The 21290-nt window shown below is 47.2% G+C and overlaps 14 non-coding genes across 14 annotated transcripts; all 14 read right to left on the reverse strand.

Moving 5' to 3' along the window:
* Nucleotides 1-1217: 1217 nt before the first annotated feature.
* Nucleotides 1218-1408, reverse strand: LOC142699844 (U2 spliceosomal RNA). Its single transcript, XR_012866423.1, has one exon. It is a non-coding gene; the product is annotated as a U2 spliceosomal RNA (small nuclear RNA).
* Nucleotides 1409-2704: 1296 nt separating this feature from the next.
* LOC142699817 (U2 spliceosomal RNA) lies at nucleotides 2705-2895 on the reverse strand. The gene has a single exon (XR_012866399.1). It is a non-coding gene; the product is annotated as a U2 spliceosomal RNA (small nuclear RNA).
* A 1288-nt stretch (nucleotides 2896-4183) lies between these two features.
* Nucleotides 4184-4374, reverse strand: LOC142699818 (U2 spliceosomal RNA). Its single transcript, XR_012866400.1, has one exon. It is a non-coding gene; the product is annotated as a U2 spliceosomal RNA (small nuclear RNA).
* A 1288-nt stretch (nucleotides 4375-5662) lies between these two features.
* On the reverse strand, nucleotides 5663-5853 carry LOC142699820 (U2 spliceosomal RNA). The gene has a single exon (XR_012866402.1). It is a non-coding gene; the product is annotated as a U2 spliceosomal RNA (small nuclear RNA).
* A 1311-nt stretch (nucleotides 5854-7164) lies between these two features.
* LOC142699822 (U2 spliceosomal RNA) lies at nucleotides 7165-7355 on the reverse strand. The gene has a single exon (XR_012866403.1). It is a non-coding gene; the product is annotated as a U2 spliceosomal RNA (small nuclear RNA).
* Nucleotides 7356-8665: 1310 nt separating this feature from the next.
* On the reverse strand, nucleotides 8666-8856 carry LOC142699842 (U2 spliceosomal RNA). The gene has a single exon (XR_012866422.1). It is a non-coding gene; the product is annotated as a U2 spliceosomal RNA (small nuclear RNA).
* A 1309-nt stretch (nucleotides 8857-10165) lies between these two features.
* Nucleotides 10166-10356, reverse strand: LOC142699823 (U2 spliceosomal RNA). The gene has a single exon (XR_012866404.1). It is a non-coding gene; the product is annotated as a U2 spliceosomal RNA (small nuclear RNA).
* Nucleotides 10357-11656: 1300 nt separating this feature from the next.
* On the reverse strand, nucleotides 11657-11847 carry LOC142699819 (U2 spliceosomal RNA). Its single transcript, XR_012866401.1, has one exon. It is a non-coding gene; the product is annotated as a U2 spliceosomal RNA (small nuclear RNA).
* Nucleotides 11848-13162: 1315 nt separating this feature from the next.
* LOC142699825 (U2 spliceosomal RNA) lies at nucleotides 13163-13353 on the reverse strand. Its single transcript, XR_012866406.1, has one exon. It is a non-coding gene; the product is annotated as a U2 spliceosomal RNA (small nuclear RNA).
* A 1317-nt stretch (nucleotides 13354-14670) lies between these two features.
* On the reverse strand, nucleotides 14671-14861 carry LOC142699826 (U2 spliceosomal RNA). Its single transcript, XR_012866407.1, has one exon. It is a non-coding gene; the product is annotated as a U2 spliceosomal RNA (small nuclear RNA).
* Nucleotides 14862-16175: 1314 nt separating this feature from the next.
* LOC142699827 (U2 spliceosomal RNA) lies at nucleotides 16176-16366 on the reverse strand. The gene has a single exon (XR_012866408.1). It is a non-coding gene; the product is annotated as a U2 spliceosomal RNA (small nuclear RNA).
* Nucleotides 16367-17668: 1302 nt separating this feature from the next.
* On the reverse strand, nucleotides 17669-17859 carry LOC142699828 (U2 spliceosomal RNA). Its single transcript, XR_012866409.1, has one exon. It is a non-coding gene; the product is annotated as a U2 spliceosomal RNA (small nuclear RNA).
* Nucleotides 17860-19148: 1289 nt separating this feature from the next.
* On the reverse strand, nucleotides 19149-19339 carry LOC142699829 (U2 spliceosomal RNA). The gene has a single exon (XR_012866410.1). It is a non-coding gene; the product is annotated as a U2 spliceosomal RNA (small nuclear RNA).
* Nucleotides 19340-20654: 1315 nt separating this feature from the next.
* Nucleotides 20655-20845, reverse strand: LOC142699830 (U2 spliceosomal RNA). The gene has a single exon (XR_012866411.1). It is a non-coding gene; the product is annotated as a U2 spliceosomal RNA (small nuclear RNA).
* Nucleotides 20846-21290: the final 445 nt, after the last annotated feature.

A 21290-nucleotide genomic window follows, 5' to 3' on the forward strand; every position in this document is an offset into this window, starting at 1 on the left:
CAATTCCATGGGGCCCTGCAGGCTCACACACTCACAGCTACACGGGAGGTGAATAAAGGCCGGAGAGGAAGCCAGACAGGATTTGCTTCTTTTGCTTGCACCACAATGCAGTGCTGAAAGAGGAGGAATCTACATAAAAACGCCTTCCTGGCAACGCCCAAATGCCCTGCTGCCATGCAGATAAACACTGGCAGCGGCAGCAAGTGCATGCCCACAGCCACCCCTTGTTCCTTCACACCTTGTATCAGCTGTAATCCAGTCCAGTCCAGTGCTGCCTGCTGAGCAGCACTGACCAACACTGCCTGGGCCCAGGCTTTTATCTCTGAGGCCCCATTATGATGTCAGAAAGCTGGCTCTGGAATCCTGAGGGCTCCACTATGACACGTGCAAAGTTCCGTCTGAACTTTATATAAGACGGTGAGGCTCAGTCAGTCACTCAGTGTTGCCTGAGAGGGCAACACTGCAACAGCCGGCCGCCAGGCTGTCTTTTTTTTGCACAGCTAGTTGCCTCCAGGAGGCCACAAGAGGGAGACAAGGGACTGCAAAATGGAAAATAGGCATCCACCAACTTTACAGACAACTTCTCCTTGCTCCTACAACCTCCATCCTTGCACAGTTTGTTATTCTTCTAGGTAACATAGTAACAAATCCAAATTGCTGCTCTCTTTGTAGGCAAGCAAGGCTTTGTTGCAACTGCAATTCTTACTTCTTCTTGAAATGTAGGGACGACAGTACATTCCATCACATCCATCTAGTGTACACAGGTAGGTCCATTGTGGCGGGCAGGCGAGCGGGCGGGCTGCTTTATTGGCTGTTTGCTGTTCCCCTACTCCACTCCACTATTTGACTGTTGTGCTGCATCAATCAATCAATCAATCAATCAATCAATCAATCAATCAATCAATCAATCAATCAATCAGTGGCTGGCTCAGGTGCAGCTCTTTAACTTACCTAAAAGGGAGGGCGGAGAGAAGACAAGGAAGGTGAATGAGGTGTTCCAATGTGAAATGCCGGAAACACAGAAACACAGACGACACACAACAAGAGGTGGCAATCTATTCATTAATTGCATTTAATCAATGAGCTCATTATCACTCATGCATTGTCCAACAGGTGTTGAAATAATGGGATTAAAAGGGGAGATCCCTTCAGAAAGACAGAAACAATAGCAAAGACAAAAAACACTTTTGGAATCTGCTTTTAGTCAACACATAAGGAAAGGGTGCACCGGTCCTGGAAATACTGCAATACCAGGTCAATGCGTGGAGTGGACAGAGCAAGCTCTATTTCCATCTCCCTGTTCTAAAAATCCATTTAATATATGGTCCCCAGATAGGGGACGTATCAGATATTAAACTGATAAGAACAGATACTACACTTGATCTTAGGCAAAAGGCCGAGAAGCGATAACCCGAACGGGCCGCGCGTTGCCCGAGCCTGCCCGATACTGCTGTTCAGCCCTTGCAGCGATTCAGCCTACTTCTAGGCAATTCCATGGGGCCCTGCAGGCTCACACACTCACAGCTACACGGGAGGTGAATAAAGGCCGGAGAGGAAGCCAGACAGGATTTGCTTCTTTTGCTTGCACCACAATGCAGTGCTGAAAGAGGAGGAATCTACATAAAAACGCCTTCCTGGCAACGCCCAAATGCCCTGCTGCCATGCAGATAAACACTGGCAGCGGCAGCAAGTGCATGCCCACAGCCACCCCTTGTTCCTTCACACCTTGTATCAGCTGTAATCCAGTCCAGTCCAGTGCTGCCTGCTGAGCAGCACTGACCAACACTGCCTGGGCCCAGGCTTTTATCTCTGAGGCCCCATTATGATGTCAGAAAGCTGGCTCTGGAATCCTGAGGGCTCCACTATGACACGTGCAAAGTTCCGTCTGAACTTTATATAAGACGGTGAGGCTCAGTCAGTCACTCAGTGTTGCCTGAGAGGGCAACACTGCAACAGCCGGCCGCCAGGCTGTCTTTTTTTTGCACAGCTAGTTGCCTCCAGGAGGCCACAAGAGGGAGACAAGGGACTGCAAAATGGAAAATAGGCATCCACCAACTTTACAGACAACTTCTCCTTGCTCCTACAACCTCCATCCTTGCACAGTTTGTTATTCTTCTAGGTAACATAGTAACAAATCCAAATTGCTGCTCTCTTTGTAGGCAAGCAAGGCTTTGTTGCAACTGCAATTCTTACTTCTTCTTGAAATGTAGGGACGACAGTACATTCCATCACATCCATCTAGTGTACACAGGTAGGTCCATTGTGGCGGGCAGGCGAGCGGGCGGGCTGCTTTATTGGCTGTTTGCTGTTCCCCTACTCCACTCCACTATTTGACTGTTGTGCTGCATCAATCAATCAATCAATCAATCAATCAATCAATCAATCAATCAATCAATCAATCAATCAGTGGCTGGCTCAGGTGCAGCTCTTTAACTTACCTAAAAGGGAGGGCGGAGAGAAGACAAGGAAGGTGAATGAGGTGTTCCAATGTGAAATGCCGGAAACACAGAAACACAGACGACACACAACAAGAGGTGGCAATCTATTCATTAATTGCATTTAATCAATGAGCTCATTATCACTCATGCACTGTCCAACAGGTGTTGAAATAATGGGATTAAAAGGGGAGATCCCTTCAGAAAGACAGAAACAATAGCAAAGACAAAAAACACTTTTGGAATCTGCTTTTAGTCAACACATAAGGAAAGGGTGCACCGGTCCTGGAAATACTGCAATACCAGGTCAATGCGTGGAGTGGACAGAGCAAGCTCTATTTCCATCTCCCTGTTCTAAAAATCCATTTAATATATGGTCCCCAGATAGGGGACGTATCAGATATTAAACTGATAAGAACAGATACTACACTTGATCTTAGCCAAAAGGCCGAGAAGCGATAACCCGAACGGGCCGCGCGTTGCCCGAGCCTGCCCGATACTGCTGTTCAGCCCTTGCAGCGATTCAGCCTACTTCTAGGCAATTCCATGGGGCCCTGCAGGCTCACACACTCACAGCTACACGGGAGGTGAATAAAGGCCGGAGAGGAAGCCAGACAGGATTTGCTTCTTTTGCTTGCACCACAATGCAGTGCTGAAAGAGGAGGAATCTACATAAAAACGCCTTCCTGGCAACGCCCAAATGCCCTGCTGCCATGCAGATAAACACTGGCAGCGGCAGCAAGTGCATGCCCACAGCCACCCCTTGTTCCTTCACACCTTGTATCAGCTGTAATCCAGTCCAGTCCAGTGCTGCCTGCTGAGCAGCACTGACCAACACTGCCTGGGCCCAGGCTTTTATCTCTGAGGCCCCATTATGATGTCAGAAAGCTGGCTCTGGAATCCTGAGGGCTCCACTATGACACGTGCAAAGTTCCGTCTGAACTTTATATAAGACGGTGAGGCTCAGTCAGTCACTCAGTGTTGCCTGAGAGGGCAACACTGCAACAGCCGGCCGCCAGGCTGTCTTTTTTTTGCACAGCTAGTTGCCTCCAGGAGGCCACAAGAGGGAGACAAGGGACTGCAAAATGGAAAATAGGCATCCACCAACTTTACAGACAACTTCTCCTTGCTCCTACAACCTCCATCCTTGCACAGTTTGTTATTCTTCTAGGTAACATAGTAACAAATCCAAATTGCTGCTCTCTTTGTAGGCAAGCAAGGCTTTGTTGCAACTGCAATTCTTACTTCTTCTTGAAATGTAGGGACGACAGTACATTCCATCACATCCATCTAGTGTACACAGGTAGGTCCATTGTGGCGGGCAGGCGAGCGGGCGGGCTGCTTTATTGGCTGTTTGCTGTTCCCCTACTCCACTCCACTATTTGACTGTTGTGCTGCATCAATCAATCAATCAATCAATCAATCAATCAATCAATCAATCAATCAATCAGTGGCTGGCTCAGGTGCAGCTCTTTAACTTACCTAAAAGGGAGGGCGGAGAGAAGACAAGGAAGGTGAATGAGGTGTTCCAATGTGAAATGCCGGAAACACAGAAACACAGACGACACACAACAAGAGGTGGCAATCTATTCATTAATTGCATTTAATCAATGAGCTCATTATCACTCATGCATTGTCCAACAGGTGTTGAAATAATGGGATTAAAAGGGGAGATCCCTTCAGAAAGACAGAAACAATAGCAAAGACAAAAAACACTTTTGGAATCTGCTTTTAGTCAACACATAAGGAAAGGGTGCACCGGTCCTGGAAATACTGCAATACCAGGTCAATGCGTGGAGTGGACAGAGCAAGCTCTATTTCCATCTCCCTGTTCTAAAAATCCATTTAATATATGGTCCCCAGATAGGGGACGTATCAGATATTAAACTGATAAGAACAGATACTACACTTGATCTTAGCCAAAAGGCCGAGAAGCGATAACCCGAACGGGCCGCACGTTGCCCGAGCCTGCCCGATACTGCTGTTCAGCCCTTGCAGCGATTCAGCCTACTTCTAGGCAATTCCATGGGGCCCTGCAGGCTCACACACTCACAGCTACACGGGAGGTGAATAAAGGCCGGAGAGGAAGCCAGACAGGATTTGCTTCTTTTGCTTGCACCACAATGCAGTGCTGAAAGAGGAGGAATCTACATAAAAACGCCTTCCTGGCAACGCCCAAATGCCCTGCTGCCATGCAGATAAACACTGGCAGCGGCAGCAAGTGCATGCCCACAGCCACCCCTTGTTCCTTCACACCTTGTATCAGCTGTAATCCAGTCCAGTCCAGTGCTGCCTGCTGAGCAGCACTGACCAACACTGCCTGGGCCCAGGCTTTTATCTCTGAGGCCCCATTATGATGTCAGAAAGCTGGCTCTGGAATCCTGAGGGCTCCACTATGACACGTGCAAAGTTCCGTCTGAACTTTATATAAGACGGTGAGGCTCAGTCAGTCACTCAGTGTTGCCTGAGAGGGCAACACTGCAACAGCCGGCCGCCAGGCTGTCTTTTTTTTGCACATTTATTTGCCTCCAGGAGGCCACAAGAGGGAGACAAGGGACTGCAAAATGGAAAATAGGCATCCACCAACTTTACAGACAACTTCTCCTTGCTCCTACAACCTCCATCCTTGCACAGTTTGTTATTCTTCTAGGTAACATAGTAACAAATCCAAATTGCTGCTCTCTTTGTAGGCAAGCAAGGCTTTGTTGCAACTGCAATTCTTACTTCTTCTTGAAATGTAGGGACGACAGTACATTCCATCACATCCATCTAGTGTACACAGGTAGGTCCATTGTGGCGGGCAGGCGAGCGGGCGGGCTGCTTTATTGGCTGTTTGCTGTTCCCCTACTCCACTCCACTATTTGACTGTGGTGCTGCATCAATCAATCAATCAATCAATCAATCAATCAATCAATCAATCAATCAATCAGTGGCTGGCTCAGGTGCAGCTCTTTAACTTACCTAAAAGGGAGGGCGGAGAGAAGACAAGGAAGGTGAATGAGCTGTTCCAATGTGAAATGCCGGAAACACAGAAACACAGACGACACACAACAAGAGGTGGCAATCTATTCATTAATTGCATTTAATCAATGAGCTCATTATCACTCATGCATTGTCCAACAGGTGTTGAAATAATGGGATTAAAAGGGGAGATCCCATCAGAAAGACAAAAACAATAGCAAACACAAATAGCACTTTTGGAATCTGATTTTAGTAAACACATAAGGGAAGGGTGCACCGGTCCTGGAAATACTGCAATACCAGGTCAATGCGTGGAGTGGACAGAGCAAGCTCTATTTCCATCTCCCTGTTCTAAAAATCCATTTAATATATGGTCCCCAGATAGGGGACGTATCAGATATTAAACTGATAAGAACAGATACTACACTTGATCTTAGCCAAAAGGCCGAGAAGCGATAACCCGAATGGGCCTGGCGTTGACCGAGCCTGCCTAATACTGCTGTTCACCCCTTGCAGCGATTCAGCCTACTCCTAGGCAATTCCATGGGGCCCTGCAGGCTCACACACATTTACAGCTACTAAGCGGGAGGTGAATAAAGGCCGGAGAGGAAGCTACACAGGATTTGCTTCTTTTGCTTGCACCACAATGCAGTGCTGAAAGAGGAGGAATCGACATAAAAACGCCTTCTTGGCAACGCCCAAATGCCCTCCTGCCGTGCAAATACTGGCAGCAGCAGCAGCAGCAGCAGCAGTAAGTGCATGCCCACAGCCACCCCTTGTTCCTTCACAACTTGTATTAGCTTTAATCCAGTCCAGTGCTGCCTGCTGAGCAGCACTGACCAACACTGCCTGGGCCCAGGCTTTTATCTCTGAGGCCCCATTATGATGTCAGAAAGCTGGCTCTGGAATCCTGAGGGCTCCACTATGACACGTGCAAAGTTCCGTCTGAACTTTATATAAGACGGTGAGGCTCAGTCAGTCACTCAGTGTTGCCTGAGAGGGCAACACTGCAACAGCCGGCCGCCAGGCTGTCTTTTTTTTGCACATTTATTTGCCTCCAGGAGGCCACAAGAGGGAGACAAGGGACTGCAAAATGGAAAATAGGCATCCACCAACTTTACAGACAACTTCTCCTTGCTCCTACAACCTCCATCCTTGCACAGTTTGTTATTCTTCTAGGTAACATAGTAACAAATCCAAATTGCTGCTCTCTTTGTAGGCAAGCAAGGCTTTGTTGCAACTGCAATTCTTACTTCTTCTTGAAATGTAGGGACGACAGTACATTCCATCACATCCATCTAGTGTACACAGGTAGGTCCATTGTGGCGGGCAGGCGAGCGGGCGGGCTGCTTTATTGGCTGTTTGCTGTTCCCCTACTCCACTCCACTATTTGACTGTGGTGCTGCATCAATCAATCAATCAATCAATCAATCAATCAATCAATCAATCAATCAATCAATCAATCAATCAGTGGCTGGCTCAGGTGCAGCTCTTTAACTTACCTAAAAGGGAGGGCGGAGAGAAGACAAGGAAGGTGAATGAGCTGTTCCAATGTGAAATGCCGGAAACACAGAAACACAGACGACACACAACAAGAGGTGGCAATCTATTCATTAATTGCATTTAATCAATGAGCTCATTATCACTCATGCATTGTCCAACAGGTGTTGAAATAATGGGATTAAAAGGGGAGATCCCATCAGAAAGACAAAAACAATAGCAAACACAAATAGCACTTTTGGAATCTGATTTTAGTAAACACATAAGGGAAGGGTGCACCGGTCCTGGAAATACTGCAATACCAGGTCAATGCGTGGAGTGGACAGAGCAAGCTCTATTTCCATCTCCCTGTTCTAAAAATCCATTTAATATATGGTCCCCAGATAGGGGACGTATCAGATATTAAACTGATAAGAACAGATACTACACTTGATCTTAGCCAAAAGGCCGAGAAGCGATAACCCGAATGGGCCTGGCGTTGACCGAGCCTGCCTAATACTGCTGTTCACCCCTTGCAGCGATTCAGCCTACTCCTAGGCAATTCCATGGGGCCCTGCAGGCTCACACACATTTACAGCTACTAAGCGGGAGGTGAATAAAGGCCGGAGAGGAAGCTACACAGGATTTGCTTCTTTTGCTTGCACCACAATGCAGTGCTGAAAGAGGAGGAATCGACATAAAAACGCCTTCTTGGCAACGCCCAAATGCCCTCCTGCCGTGCAAATACTGGCAGCAGCAGCAGCAGCAGCAGCAGCAGTAAGTGCATGCCCACAGCCACCCCTTGTTCCTTCACAACTTGTATTAGCTTTAATCCAGTCCAGTGCTGCCTGCTGAGCAGCACTGACCAACACTGCCTGGGCCCAGGCTTTTATCTCTGAGGCCCCATTATGATGTCAGAAAGCTGGCTCTGGAATCCTGAGGGCTCCACTATGACACGTGCAAAGTTCCGTCTGAACTTTATATAAGACGGTGAGGCTCAGTCAGTCACTCAGTGTTGCCTGAGAGGGCAACACTGCAACAGCCGGCCGCCAGGCTGTCTTTTTTTTGCACATTTATTTGCCTCCAGGAGGCCACAAGAGGGAGACAAGGGACTGCAAAATGGAAAATAGGCATCCACCAACTTTACAGACAACTTCTCCTTGCTCCTACAACCTCCATCCTTGCACAGTTTGTTATTCTTCTAGGTAACATAGTAACAAATCCAAATTGCTGCTCTCTTTGTGGGCAAGCAAGGCTTTGTTGCAACTGCAATTCTTACTTATTCTTGAAATGTAGGGACGACAGTACATTCCATCACATCCATCTAGTGTACACAGGTAGGTCCATTGTGGCGGGCAGGCGAGCGGGCGGGCTGCTTTATTGGCTGTTTGCTGTTCCCCTACTCCACTCCACTATTTGACTGTGGTGCTGCATCAATCAATCAATCAATCAATCAATCAATCAATCAATCAATCAATCAATCAATCAATCAGTGGCTGGCTCAGGTGCAGCTCTTTAACTTACCTAAAAGGGAGGGCGGAGAGAAGACAAGGAAGGTGAATGAGCTGTTCCAATGTGAAATGCCGGAAACACAGAAACACAGACGACACACAACAAGAGGTGGCAATCTATTCATTAATTGCATTTAATCAATGAGCTCATTATCACTCATGCATTGTCCAACAGGTGTTGAAATAATGGGATTAAAAGGGGAGATCCCATCAGAAAGACAAAAACAATAGCAAACACAAATAGCACTTTTGGAATCTGATTTTAGTAAACACATAAGGGAAGGGTGCACCGGTCCTGGAAATACTGCAATACCAGGTCAATGCGTGGAGTGGACAGAGCAAGCTCTATTTCCATCTCCCTGTTCTAAAAATCCATTTAATATATGGTCCCCAGATAGGGGACGTATCAGATATTAAACTGATAAGAACAGATACTACACTTGATCTTAGCCAAAAGGCCGGGAAGCGATAACCCGAATGGGCCTGGCGTTGACCGAGCCTGCCTAATACTGCTGTTCACCCCTTGCAGCGATTCAGCCTACTCCTAGGCAATTCCATGGGGCCCTGCAGGCTCACACACATTTACAGCTACTAAGCGGGAGGTGAATAAAGGCCGGAGAGGAAGCTACACAGGATTTGCTTCTTTTGCTTGCACCACAATGCAGTGCTGAAAGAGGAGGAATCGACATAAAAACGCCTTCTTGGCAACGCCCAAATGCCCTCCTGCCGTGCAAATACTGGCAGCAGCAGCAGCAGCAGCAGCAGCAGCAGTAAGTGCATGCCCACAGCCACCCCTTGTTCCTTCACAACTTGTATTAGCTTTAATCCAGTCCAGTGCTGCCTGCTGAGCAGCACTGACCAACACTGCCTGGGCCCAGGCTTTTATCTCTGAGGCCCCATTATGATGTCAGAAAGCTGGCTCTGGAATCCTGAGGGCTCCACTATGACACGTGCAAAGTTCCGTCTGAACTTTATATAAGACGGTGAGGCTCAGTCAGTCACTCAGTGTTGCCTGAGAGGGCAACACTGCAACAGCCGGCCGCCAGGCTGTCTTTTTTTTGCACATTTATTTGCCTCCAGGAGGCCACAAGAGGGAGACAAGGGACTGCAAAATGGAAAATAGGCATCCACCAACTTTACAGACAACTTCTCCTTGCTCCTACAACCTCCATCCTTGCACAGTTTGTTATTCTTATAGGTAACATAGTAACAAATCCAAATTGCTGCTCTCTTTGTAGGCAAGCAAGGCTTTGTTGCAACTGCAATTCTTACTTCTTCTTGAAATGTAGGGACGACAGTACATTCCATCACATCCATCTAGTGTACACAGGTAGGTCCATTGTGGCGGGCAGGCGAGCGGGCGGGCTGCTTTATTGGCTGTTTGCTGTTCCCCTACTCCACTCCACTATTTGACTGTGGTGCTGCATCAATCAATCAATCAATCAATCAATCAATCAATCAATCAATCAATCAATCAATCAGTGGCTGGCTCAGGTGCAGCTCTTTAACTTACCTAAAAGGGAGGGCGGAGAGAAGACAAGGAAGGTGAATGAGCTGTTCCAATGTGAAATGCCGGAAACACAGAAACACAGACGACACACAACAAGAGGTGGCAATCTATTCATTAATTGCATTTAATCAATGAGCTCATTATCACTCATGCATTGTCCAACAGGTGTTGAAATAATGGGATTAAAAGGGGAGATCCCATCAGAAAGACAAAAACAATAGCAAACACAAATAGCACTTTTGGAATCTGATTTTAGTAAACACATAAGGGAAGGGTGCACCGGTCCTGGAAATACTGCAATACCAGGTCAATGCGTGGAGTGGACAGAGCAAGCTCTATTTCCATCTCCCTGTTCTAAAAATCCATTTAATATATGGTCCCCAGATAGGGGACGTATCAGATATTAAACTGATAAGAACAGATACTACACTTGATCTTAGCCAAAAGGCCGAGAAGCGATAACCCGAATGGGCCTGGCGTTGACCGAGCCTGCCTAATACTGCTGTTCACCCCTTGCAGCGATTCAGCCTACTCCTAGGCAATTCCATGGGGCCCTGCAGGCTCACACACATTTACAGCTACTAAGCGGGAGGTGAATAAAGGCCGGAGAGGAAGCTACACAGGATTTGCTTCTTTTGCTTGCACCACAATGCAGTGCTGAAAGAGGAGGAATCGACATAAAAACGCCTTCTTGGCAACGCCCAAATGCCCTCCTGCCGTGCAAATACTGGCAGCAGCAGCAGCAGCAGCAGTAAGTGCATGCCCACAGCCACCCCTTGTTCCTTCACAACTTGTATTAGCTTTAATCCAGTCCAGTGCTGCCTGCTGAGCAGCACTGACCAACACTGCCTGGGCCCAGGCTTTTATCTCTGAGGCCCCATTATGATGTCAGAAAGCTGGCTCTGGAATCCTGAGGGCTCCACTATGACACGTGCAAAGTTCCGTCTGAACTTTATATAAGACGGTGAGGCTCAGTCAGTCACTCAGTGTTGCCTGAGAGGGCAACACTGCAACAGCCGGCCGCCAGGCTGTCTTTTTTTTGCACATTTATTTGCCTCCAGGAGGCCACAAGAGGGAGACAAGGGACTGCAAAATGGAAAATAGGCATCCACCAACTTTACAGACAACTTCTCCTTGCTCCTACAACCTCCATCCTTGCACAGTTTGTTATTCTTCTAGGTAACATAGTAACAAATCCAAATTGCTGCTCTCTTTGTAGGCAAGCAAGGCTTTGTTGCAACTGCAATTCTTACTTCTTCTTGAAATGTAGGGACGACAGTACATTCCATCACATCCATCTAGTGTACACAGGTAGGTCCATTGTGGCGGGCAGGCGAGCGGGCGGGCTGCTTTATTGGCTGTTTGCTGTTCCCCTACTCCACTCCACTATTTGACTGTGGTGCTGCATCAATCAATCAATCAATCAATCAATCAATCAATCAATCAATCAATCAATCAATCAGTGGCTGGCTCAGGTGCAGCTCTTTAACTTACCTAAAAGGGAGGGCGGAGAGAAGACAAGGAAGGTGAATGAGCTGTTCCAATGTGAAATGCCGGAAACACAGAAACACAGACGACACACAACAAGAGGTGGCAATCTATTCATTAATTGCATTTAATCAATGAGCTCATTATCACTCATGCATTGTCCAACAGGTGTTGAAATAATGGGATTAAAAGGGGAGATCCCATCAGAAAGACAAAAACAATAGCAAACACAAATAGCACTTTTGGAATCTGATTTTAGTAAACACATAAGGAAAGGGTGCACCGGTCCTGGAAATACTGCAATACCAGGTCAATGCGTGGAGTGGACAGAGCAAGCTCTATTTCCATCTCCCTGTTCTAAAAATCCATTTAATATATGGTCCCCAGATAGGGGACGTATCAGATATTAAACTGATAAGAACAGATACTACACTTGATCTTAGCCAAAAGGCCGAGAAGCGATAACCCGAATGGGCCTGGCGTTGACCGAGCCTGCCTAATACTGCTGTTCACCCCTTGCAGCGATTCAGCCTACTCCTAGGCAATTCCATGGGGCCCTGCAGGCTCACACACATTTACAGCTACTAAGCGGGAGGTGAATAAAGGCCGGAGAGGAAGCTACACAGGATTTGCTTCTTTTGCTTGCACCACAATGCAGTGCTGAAAGAGGAGGAATCGACATAAAAACGCCTTCTTGGCAACGCCCAAATGCCCTCCTGCCGTGCAAATACTGGCAGCAGCAGCAGCAGCAGCAGCAGTAAGTGCATGCCCACAGCCACCCCTTGTTCCTTCACAACTTGTATCAGCTTTAATCCAGTCCAGTGCTGCCTGCTGAGCAGCACTGACCAACACTGCCTGGGCCCAGGCTTTTATCTCTGAGGCCCCATTATGATGTCAGAAAGCTGGCTCTGGAATCCTGAGGGCTCCACTATGACACGTGCAAAGTTCCGTCTGAACTTTATATAAGACGGTGAGGCTCAGTCAGTCACTCAGTGTTGCCTGAGAGGGCAACACTGCAACAGCCGGCCGCCAGGCTGTCTTTTTTTTGCACATTTATTTGCCTCCAGGAGGCCACAAGAGGGAGACAAGGGACTGCAAAATGGAAAATAGGCATCCACCAACTTTACAGACAACTTCTCCTTGCTCCTACAACCTCCATCCTTGCACAGTTTGTTATTCTTCTAGGTAACATAGTAACAAATCCAAATTGCTGCTCTCTTTGTAGGCAAGCAAGGCTTTGTTGCAACTGCAATTCTTACTTCTTCTTGAAATGTAGGGACGACAGTACATTCCATCACATCCATCTAGTGTACACAGGTAGGTCCATTGTGGCGGGCAGGCGAGCGGGCGGGCTGCTTTATTGGCTGTTTGCTGTTCCCCTACTCCACTCCACTATTTGACTGTGGTGCTGCATCAATCAATCAATCAATCAATCAATCAATCAATCAATCAATCAATCAATCAATCAATCAATCAATCAGTGGCTGGCTCAGGTGCAGCTCTTTAACTTACCTAAAAGGGAGGGCGGAGAGAAGACAAGGAAGGTGAATGAGCTGTTCCAATGTGAAATGCCGGAAACACAGAAACACAGACGACACACAACAAGAGGTGGCAATCTATTCATTAATTGCATTTAATCAATGAGCTCATTATCACTCATGCATTGTCCAACAGGTGTTGAAATAATGGGATTAAAAGGGGAGATCCCATCAGAAAGACAAAAACAATAGCAAACACAAATAGCACTTTTGGAATCTGATTTTAGTAAACACATAAGGGAAGGGTGCACCGGTCCTGGAAATACTGCAATACCAGGTCAATGCGTGGAGTGGACAGAGCAAGCTCTATTTCCATCTCCCTGTTCTAAAAATCCATTTAATATATGGTCCCCAGATAGGGGACGTATCAGATATTAAACTGATAAGAACAGATACTACACTTGATCTTAGCCAAAAGGCCGAGAAGCGATAACCCGAATGGGCCTGGCGTTGACCGAGCCTGCCTAATACTGCTGTTCACCCCTTGCAGCGATTCAGCCTACTCCTAGGCAATTCCATGGGGCCCTGCAGGCTCACACACATTTACAGCTACTAAGCGGGAGGTGAATAAAGGCCGGAGAGGAAGCTACACAGGATTTGCTTCTTTTGCTTGCACCACAATGCAGTGCTGAAAGAGGAGGAATCGACATAAAAACGCCTTCTTGGCAACGCCCAAATGCCCTCCTGCCGTGCAAATACTGGCAGCAGCAGCAGCAGCAGCAGCAGCAGCAGTAAGTGCATGCCCACAGCCACCCCTTGTTCCTTCACAACTTGTATTAGCTTTAATCCAGTCCAGTGCTGCCTGCTGAGCAGCACTGACCAACACTGCCTGGGCCCAGGCTTTTATCTCTGAGGCCCCATTATGATGTCAGAAAGCTGGCTCTGGAATCCTGAGGGCTCCACTATGACACGTGCAAAGTTCCGTCTGAACTTTATATAAGACGGTGAGGCTCAGTCAGTCACTCAGTGTTGCCTGAGAGGGCAACACTGCAACAGCCGGCCGCCAGGCTATCTTTTTTTTGCACATTTATTTGCCTCCAGGAGGCCACAAGAGGGAGACAAGGGACTGCAAAATGGAAAATAGGCATCCACCAACTTTACAGACAACTTCTCCTTGCTCCTACAACCTCCATCCTTGCACAGTTTGTTATTCTTCTAGGTAACATAGTAACAAATCCAAATTGCTGCTCTCTTTGTAGGCAAGCAAGGCTTTGTTGCAACTGCAATTCTTACTTCTTCTTGAAATGTAGGGACGACAGTACATTCCATCACATCCATCTAGTGTACACAGGTAGGTCCATTGTGGCGGGCAGGCGAGCGGGCGGGCTGCTTTATTGGCTGTTTGCTGTTCCCCTACTCCACTCCACTATTTGACTGTGGTGCTGCATCAATCAATCAATCAATCAATCAATCAATCAATCAATCAATCAATCAATCAATCAATCAATCAGTGGCTGGCTCAGGTGCAGCTCTTTAACTTACCTAAAAGGGAGGGCGGAGAGAAGACAAGGAAGGTGAATGAGCTGTTCCAATGTGAAATGCCGGAAACACAGAAACACAGACGACACACAACAAGAGGTGGCAATCTATTCATTAATTGCATTTAATCAATGAGCTCATTATCACTCATGCATTGTCCAACAGGTGTTGAAATAATGGGATTAAAAGGGGAGATCCCATCAGAAAGACAAAAACAATAGCAAACACAAATAGCACTTTTGGAATCTGATTTTAGTAAACACATAAGGGAAGGGTGCACCGGTCCTGGAAATACTGCAATACCAGGTCAATGCGTGGAGTGGACAGAGCAAGCTCTATTTCCATCTCCCTGTTCTAAAAATCCATTTAATATATGGTCCCCAGATAGGGGACGTATCAGATATTAAACTGATAAGAACAGATACTACACTTGATCTTAGCCAAAAGGCCGAGAAGCGATAACCCGAATGGGCCTGGCGTTGACCGAGCCTGCCTAATACTGCTGTTCACCCCTTGCAGCGATTCAGCCTACTCCTAGGCAATTCCATGGGGCCCTGCAGGCTCACACACATTTACAGCTACTAAGCGGGAGGTGAATAAAGGCCGGAGAGGAAGCTACACAGGATTTGCTTCTTTTGCTTGCACCACAATGCAGTGCTGAAAGAGGAGGAATCGACATAAAAACGCCTTCTTGGCAACGCCCAAATGCCCTCCTGCCGTGCAAATACTGGCAGCAGCAGCAGCAGCAGCAGCAGCAGTAAGTGCATGCCCACAGCCACCCCTTGTTCCTTCACAACTTGTATTAGCTTTAATCCAGTCCAGTGCTGCCTGCTGAGCAGCACTGACCAACACTGCCTGGGCCCAGGCTTTTATCTCTGAGGCCCCATTATGATGTCAGAAAGCTGGCTCTGGAATCCTGAGGGCTCCACTATGACACGTGCAAAGTTCCGTCTGAACTTTATATAAGACGGTGAGGCTCAGTCAGTCACTCAGTGTTGCCTGAGAGGGCAACACTGCAACAGCCGGCCGCCAGGCTGTCTTTTTTTTGCACATTTATTTGCCTCCAGGAGGCCACAAGAGGGAGACAAGGGACTGCAAAATGGAAAATAGGCATCCACCAACTTTACAGACAACTTCTCCTTGCTCCTACAACCTCCATCCTTGCACAGTTTGTTATTCTTCTAGGTAACATAGTAACAAATCCAAATTGCTGCTCTCTTTGTAGGCAAGCAAGGCTTTGTTGCAACTGCAATTCTTACTTCTTCTTGAAATGTAGGGACGACAGTACATTCCATCACATCCATCTAGTGTACACAGGTAGGTCCATTGTGGCGGGCAGGCGAGCGGGCGGGCTGCTTTATTGGCTGTTTGCTGTTCCCCTACTCCACTCCACTATTTGACTGTGGTGCTGCATCAATCAATCAATCAATCAATCAATCAATCAATCAATCAATCAATCAATCAATCAATCAATCAGTGGCTGGCTCAGGTGCAGCTCTTTAACTTACCTAAAAGGGAGGGCGGAGAGAAGACAAGGAAGGTGAATGAGCTGTTCCAATGTGAAATGCCGGAAACACAGAAACACAGACGACACACAACAAGAGGTGGCAATCTATTCATTAATTGCATTTAATCAATGAGCTCATTATCACTCATGCATTGTCCAACAGGTGTTGAAATAATGGGATTAAAAGGGGAGATCCCATCAGAAAGACAAAAACAATAGCAAACACAAATAGCACTTTTGGAATCTGATTTTAGTAAACACATAAGGGAAGGGTGCACCGGTCCTGGAAATACTGCAATACCAGGTCAATGCGTGGAGTGGACAGAGCAAGCTCTATTTCCATCTCCCTGTTCTAAAAATCCATTTAATATATGGTCCCCAGATAGGGGACGTATCAGATATTAAACTGATAAGAACAGATACTACACTTGATCTTAGCCAAAAGGCCGAGAAGCGATAACCCGAATGGGCCTGGCGTTGACCGAGCCTGCCTAATACTGCTGTTCACCCCTTGCAGCGATTCAGCCTACTCCTAGGCAATTCCATGGGGCCCTGCAGGCTCACACACATTTACAGCTACTAAGCGGGAGGTGAATAAAGGCCGGAGAGGAAGCTACACAGGATTTGCTTCTTTTGCTTGCACCACAATGCAGTGCTGAAAGAGGAGGAATCGACATAAAAACGCCTTCTTGGCAACGCCCAAATGCCCTCCTGCCGTGCAAATACTGGCAGCAGCAGCAGCAGCAGCAGCAGCAGTAAGTGCATGCCCACAGCCACCCCTTGTTCCTTCACAACTTGTATTAGCTTTAATCCAGTCCAGTGCTGCCTGCTGAGCAGCACTGACCAACACTGCCTGGGCCCAGGCTTTTATCTCTGAGGCCCCATTATGATGTCAGAAAGCTGGCTCTGGAATCCTGAGGGCTCCACTATGACACGTGCAAAGTTCCGTCTGAACTTTATATAAGACGGTGAGGCTCAGTCAGTCACTCAGTGTTGCCTGAGAGGGCAACACTGCAACAGCCGGCCGCCAGGCTGTCTTTTTTTTGCACATTTATTTGCCTCCAGGAGGCCACAAGAGGGAGACAAGGGACTGCAAAATGGAAAATAGGCATCCACCAACTTTACAGACAACTTCTCCTTGCTCCTACAACCTCCATCCTTGCACAGTTTGTTATTCTTCTAGGTAACATAGTAACAAATCCAAATTGCTGCTCTCTTTGTAGGCAAGCAAGGCTTTGTTGCAACTGCAATTCTTACTTCTTCTTGAAATGTAGGGACGACAGTACATTCCATCACATCCATCTAGTGTACACAGGTAGGTCCATTGTGGCGGGCAGGCGAGCGGGCGGGCTGCTTTATTGGCTGTTTGCTGTTCCCCTACTCCACTCCACTATTTGACTGTGGTGCTGCATCAATCAATCAATCAATCAATCAATCAATCAATCAATCAATCAATCAATCAGTGGCTGGCTCAGGTGCAGCTCTTTAACTTACCTAAAAGGGAGGGCGGAGAGAAGACAAGGAAGGTGAATGAGCTGTTCCAATGTGAAATGCCGGAAACACAGAAACACAGACGACACACAACAAGAGGTGGCAATCTATTCATTAATTGCATTTAATCAATGAGCTCATTATCACTCATGCATTGTCCAACAGGTGTTGAAATAATGGGATTAAAAGGGGAGATCCCATCAGAAAGACAAAAACAATAGCAAACACAAATAGCACTTTTGGAATCTGATTTTAGTAAACACATAAGGGAAGGGTGCACCGGTCCTGGAAATACTGCAATACCAGGTCAATGCGTGGAGTGGACAGAGCAAGCTCTATTTCCATCTCCCTGTTCTAAAAATCCATTTAATATATGGTCCCCAGATAGGGGACGTATCAGATATTAAACTGATAAGAACAGATACTACACTTGATCTTAGCCAAAAGGCCGAGAAGCGATAACCCGAATGGGCCTGGCGTTGACCGAGCCTGCCTAATACTGCTGTTCACCCCTTGCAGCGATTCAGCCTACTCCTAGGCAATTCCATGGGGCCCTGCAGGCTCACACACATTTACAGCTACTAAGCGGGAGGTGAATAAAGGCCGGAGAGGAAGCTACACAGGATTTGCTTCTTTTGCTTGCACCACAATGCAGTGCTGAAAGAGGAGGAATCGACATAAAAACGCCTTCTTGGCAACGCCCAAATGCCCTCCTGCCGTGCAAATACTGGCAGCAGCAGCAGCAGCAGCAGCAGCAGCAGTAAGTGCATGCCCACAGCCACCCCTTGTTCCTTCACAACTTGTATTAGCTTTAATCCAGTCCAGTGCTGCCTGCTGAGCAGCACTGACCAACACTGCCTGGGCCCAGGCTTTTATCTCTGAGGCCCCATTATGATGTCAGAAAGCTGGCTCTGGAATCCTGAGGGCTCCACTATGACACGTGCAAAGTTCCGTCTGAACTTTATATAAGACGGTGAGGCTCAGTCAGTCACTCAGTGTTGCCTGAGAGGGCAACACTGCAACAGCCGGCCGCCAGGCTGTCTTTTTTTTGCACATTTATTTGCCTCCAGGAGGCCACAAGAGGGAGACAAGGGACTGCAAAATGGAAAATAGGCATCCACCAACTTTACAGACAACTTCTCCTTGCTCCTACAACCTCCATCCTTGCACAGTTTGTTATTCTTCTAGGTAACATAGTAACAAATCCAAATTGCTGCTCTCTTTGTAGGCAAGCAAGGCTTTGTTGCAACTGCAATTCTTACTTCTTCTTGAAATGTAGGGACGACAGTACATTCCATCACATCCATCTAGTGTACACAGGTAGGTCCATTGTGGCGGGCAGGCGAGCGGGCGGGCTGCTTTATTGGCTGTTTGCTGTTCCCCTACTCCACTCCACTATTTGACTGTGGTGCTGCATCAATCAATCAATCAATCAATCAATCAATCAATCAGTGGCTGGCTCAGGTGCAGCTCTTTAACTTACCTAAAAGGGAGGGCGGAGAGAAGACAAGGAAGGTGAATGAGCTGTTCCAATGTGAAATGCCGGAAACACAGAAACACAGACGACACACAACAAGAGGTGGCAATCTATTCATTAATTGCATTTAATCAATGAGCTCATTATCACTCATGCATTGTCCAACAGGTGTTGAAATAATGGGATTAAAAGGGGAGATCCCATCAGAAAGACAAAAACAATAGCAAACACAAATAGCACTTTTGGAATCTGATTTTAGTAAACACATAAGGGAAGGGTGCACCGGTCCTGGAAATACTGCAATACCAGGTCAATGCGTGGAGTGGACAGAGCAAGCTCTATTTCCATCTCCCTGTTCTAAAAATCCATTTAATATATGGTCCCCAGATAGGGGACGTATCAGATATTAAACTGATAAGAACAGATACTACACTTGATCTTAGCCAAAAGGCCGAGAAGCGATAACCCGAATGGGCCTGGCGTTGACCGAGCCTGCCTAATACTGCTGTTCACCCCTTGCAGCGATTCAGCCTACTCCTAGGCAATTCCATGGGGCCCTGCAGGCTCACACACATTTACAGCTACTAAGCGGGAGGTGAATAAAGGCCGGAGAGGAAGCTACACAGGATTTGCTTCTTTTGCTTGCACCACAATGCAGTGCTGAAAGAGGAGGAATCGACATAAAAACGCCTTCTTGGCAACGCCCAAATGCCCTCCTGCCGTGCAAATACTGGCAGCAGCAGCAGCAGCAGCAGCAGCAGCAGCAGCAGTAAGTGCATGCCCACAGCCACCCCTTGTTCCTTCACAACTTGTATTAGCTTTAATCCAGTCCAGTGCTGCCTGCTGAGCAGCACTGACCAACACTGCCTGGGCCCAGGCTTTTATCTCTGAGGCCCCATTATGATGTCAGAAAGCTGGCTCTGGAATCCTGAGGGCTCCACTATGACACGTGCAAAGTTCCGTCTGAACTTTATATAAGACGGTGAGGCTCAGTCAGTCACTCAGTGTTGCCTGAGAGGGCAACACTGCAACAGCCGGCCGCCAGGCTGTCTTTTTTTTGCACATTTATTTGCCTCCAGGAGGCCACAAGAGGGAGACAAGGGACTGCAAAATGGAAAATAGGCATCCACCAACTTTACAGACAACTTCTCCTTGCTCCTACAACCTCCATCCTTGCACAGTTTGTTATTCTTCTAGGTAACATAGTAACAAATCCAAATTGCTGCTCTCTTTGTAGGCAAGCAAGGCTTTGTTGCAACTGCAATTCTTACTTCTTCTTGAAATGTAGGGACGACAGTACATTCCATCACATCCATCTAGTGTACACAGGTAGGTCCATTGTGGCGGGCAGGCGAGCGGGCGGGCTGCTTTATTGGCTGTTTGCTGTTCCCCTACTCCACTCCACTATTTGACTGTGGTGCTGCATCAATCAATCAATCAATCAATCAATCAATCAATCAATCAATCAATCAATCAATCAGTGGCTGGCTCAGGTGCAGCTCTTTAACTTACCTAAAAGGGAGGGCGGAGAGAAGACAAGGAAGGTGAATGAGCTGTTCCAATGTGAAATGCCGGAAACACAGAAACACAGACGACACACAACAAGAGGTGGCAATCTATTCATTAATTGCATTTAATCAATGAGCTCATTATCACTCATGCATTGTCCAACAGGTGTTGAAATAATGGGATTAAAAGGGGAGATCCCATCAGAAAGACAAAAACAATAGCAAACACAAATAGCACTTTTGGAATCTGATTTTAGTAAACACATAAGGGAAGGGTGCACCGGTCCTGGAAATACTGCAATACCAGGTCAATGCGTGGAGTGGACAGAGCAAGCTCTATTTCCATCTCCCTGTTCTAAAAATCCATTTAATATATGGTCCCCAGATAGGGGACGTATCAGATATTAAACTGATAAGAACAGATACTACACTTGATCTTAGCCAAAAGGCCGAGAAGCGATAACCCGAATGGGCCTGGCGTTGACCGAGCCTGCCTAATACTGCTGTTCACCCCTTGCAGCGATTCAGCCTACTCCTAGGCAATTCCATGGGGCCCTGCAGGCTCACACACATTTACAGCTACTAAGCGGGAGGTGAATAAAGGCCGGAGAGGAAGCTACACAGGATTTGCTTCTTTTGCTTGCACCACAATGCAGTGCTGAAAGAGGAGGAATCGACATAAAAACGCCTTCTTGGCAACGCCCAAATGCCCTCCTGCCGTGCAAATACTGGCAGCAGCAGCAGCAGCAGCAGCAGCAGTAAGTGCATGCCCACAGCCACCCCTTGTTCCTTCACAACTTGTATTAGCTTTAATCAAGTCCAGTGCTGCCTGCTGAGCAGCACTGACCAACACTGCCTGGGCCCAGGCTTTTATCTCTGAGGCCCCATTATGATGTCAGAAAGCTG

The sequence above is a fragment of the Rhinoderma darwinii genome, unplaced genomic scaffold, assembly GCF_050947455.1.
Source record: "Rhinoderma darwinii isolate aRhiDar2 unplaced genomic scaffold, aRhiDar2.hap1 Scaffold_1688, whole genome shotgun sequence".
NCBI classification, from domain to species: domain Eukaryota; kingdom Metazoa; phylum Chordata; class Amphibia; order Anura; family Rhinodermatidae; genus Rhinoderma; species Rhinoderma darwinii.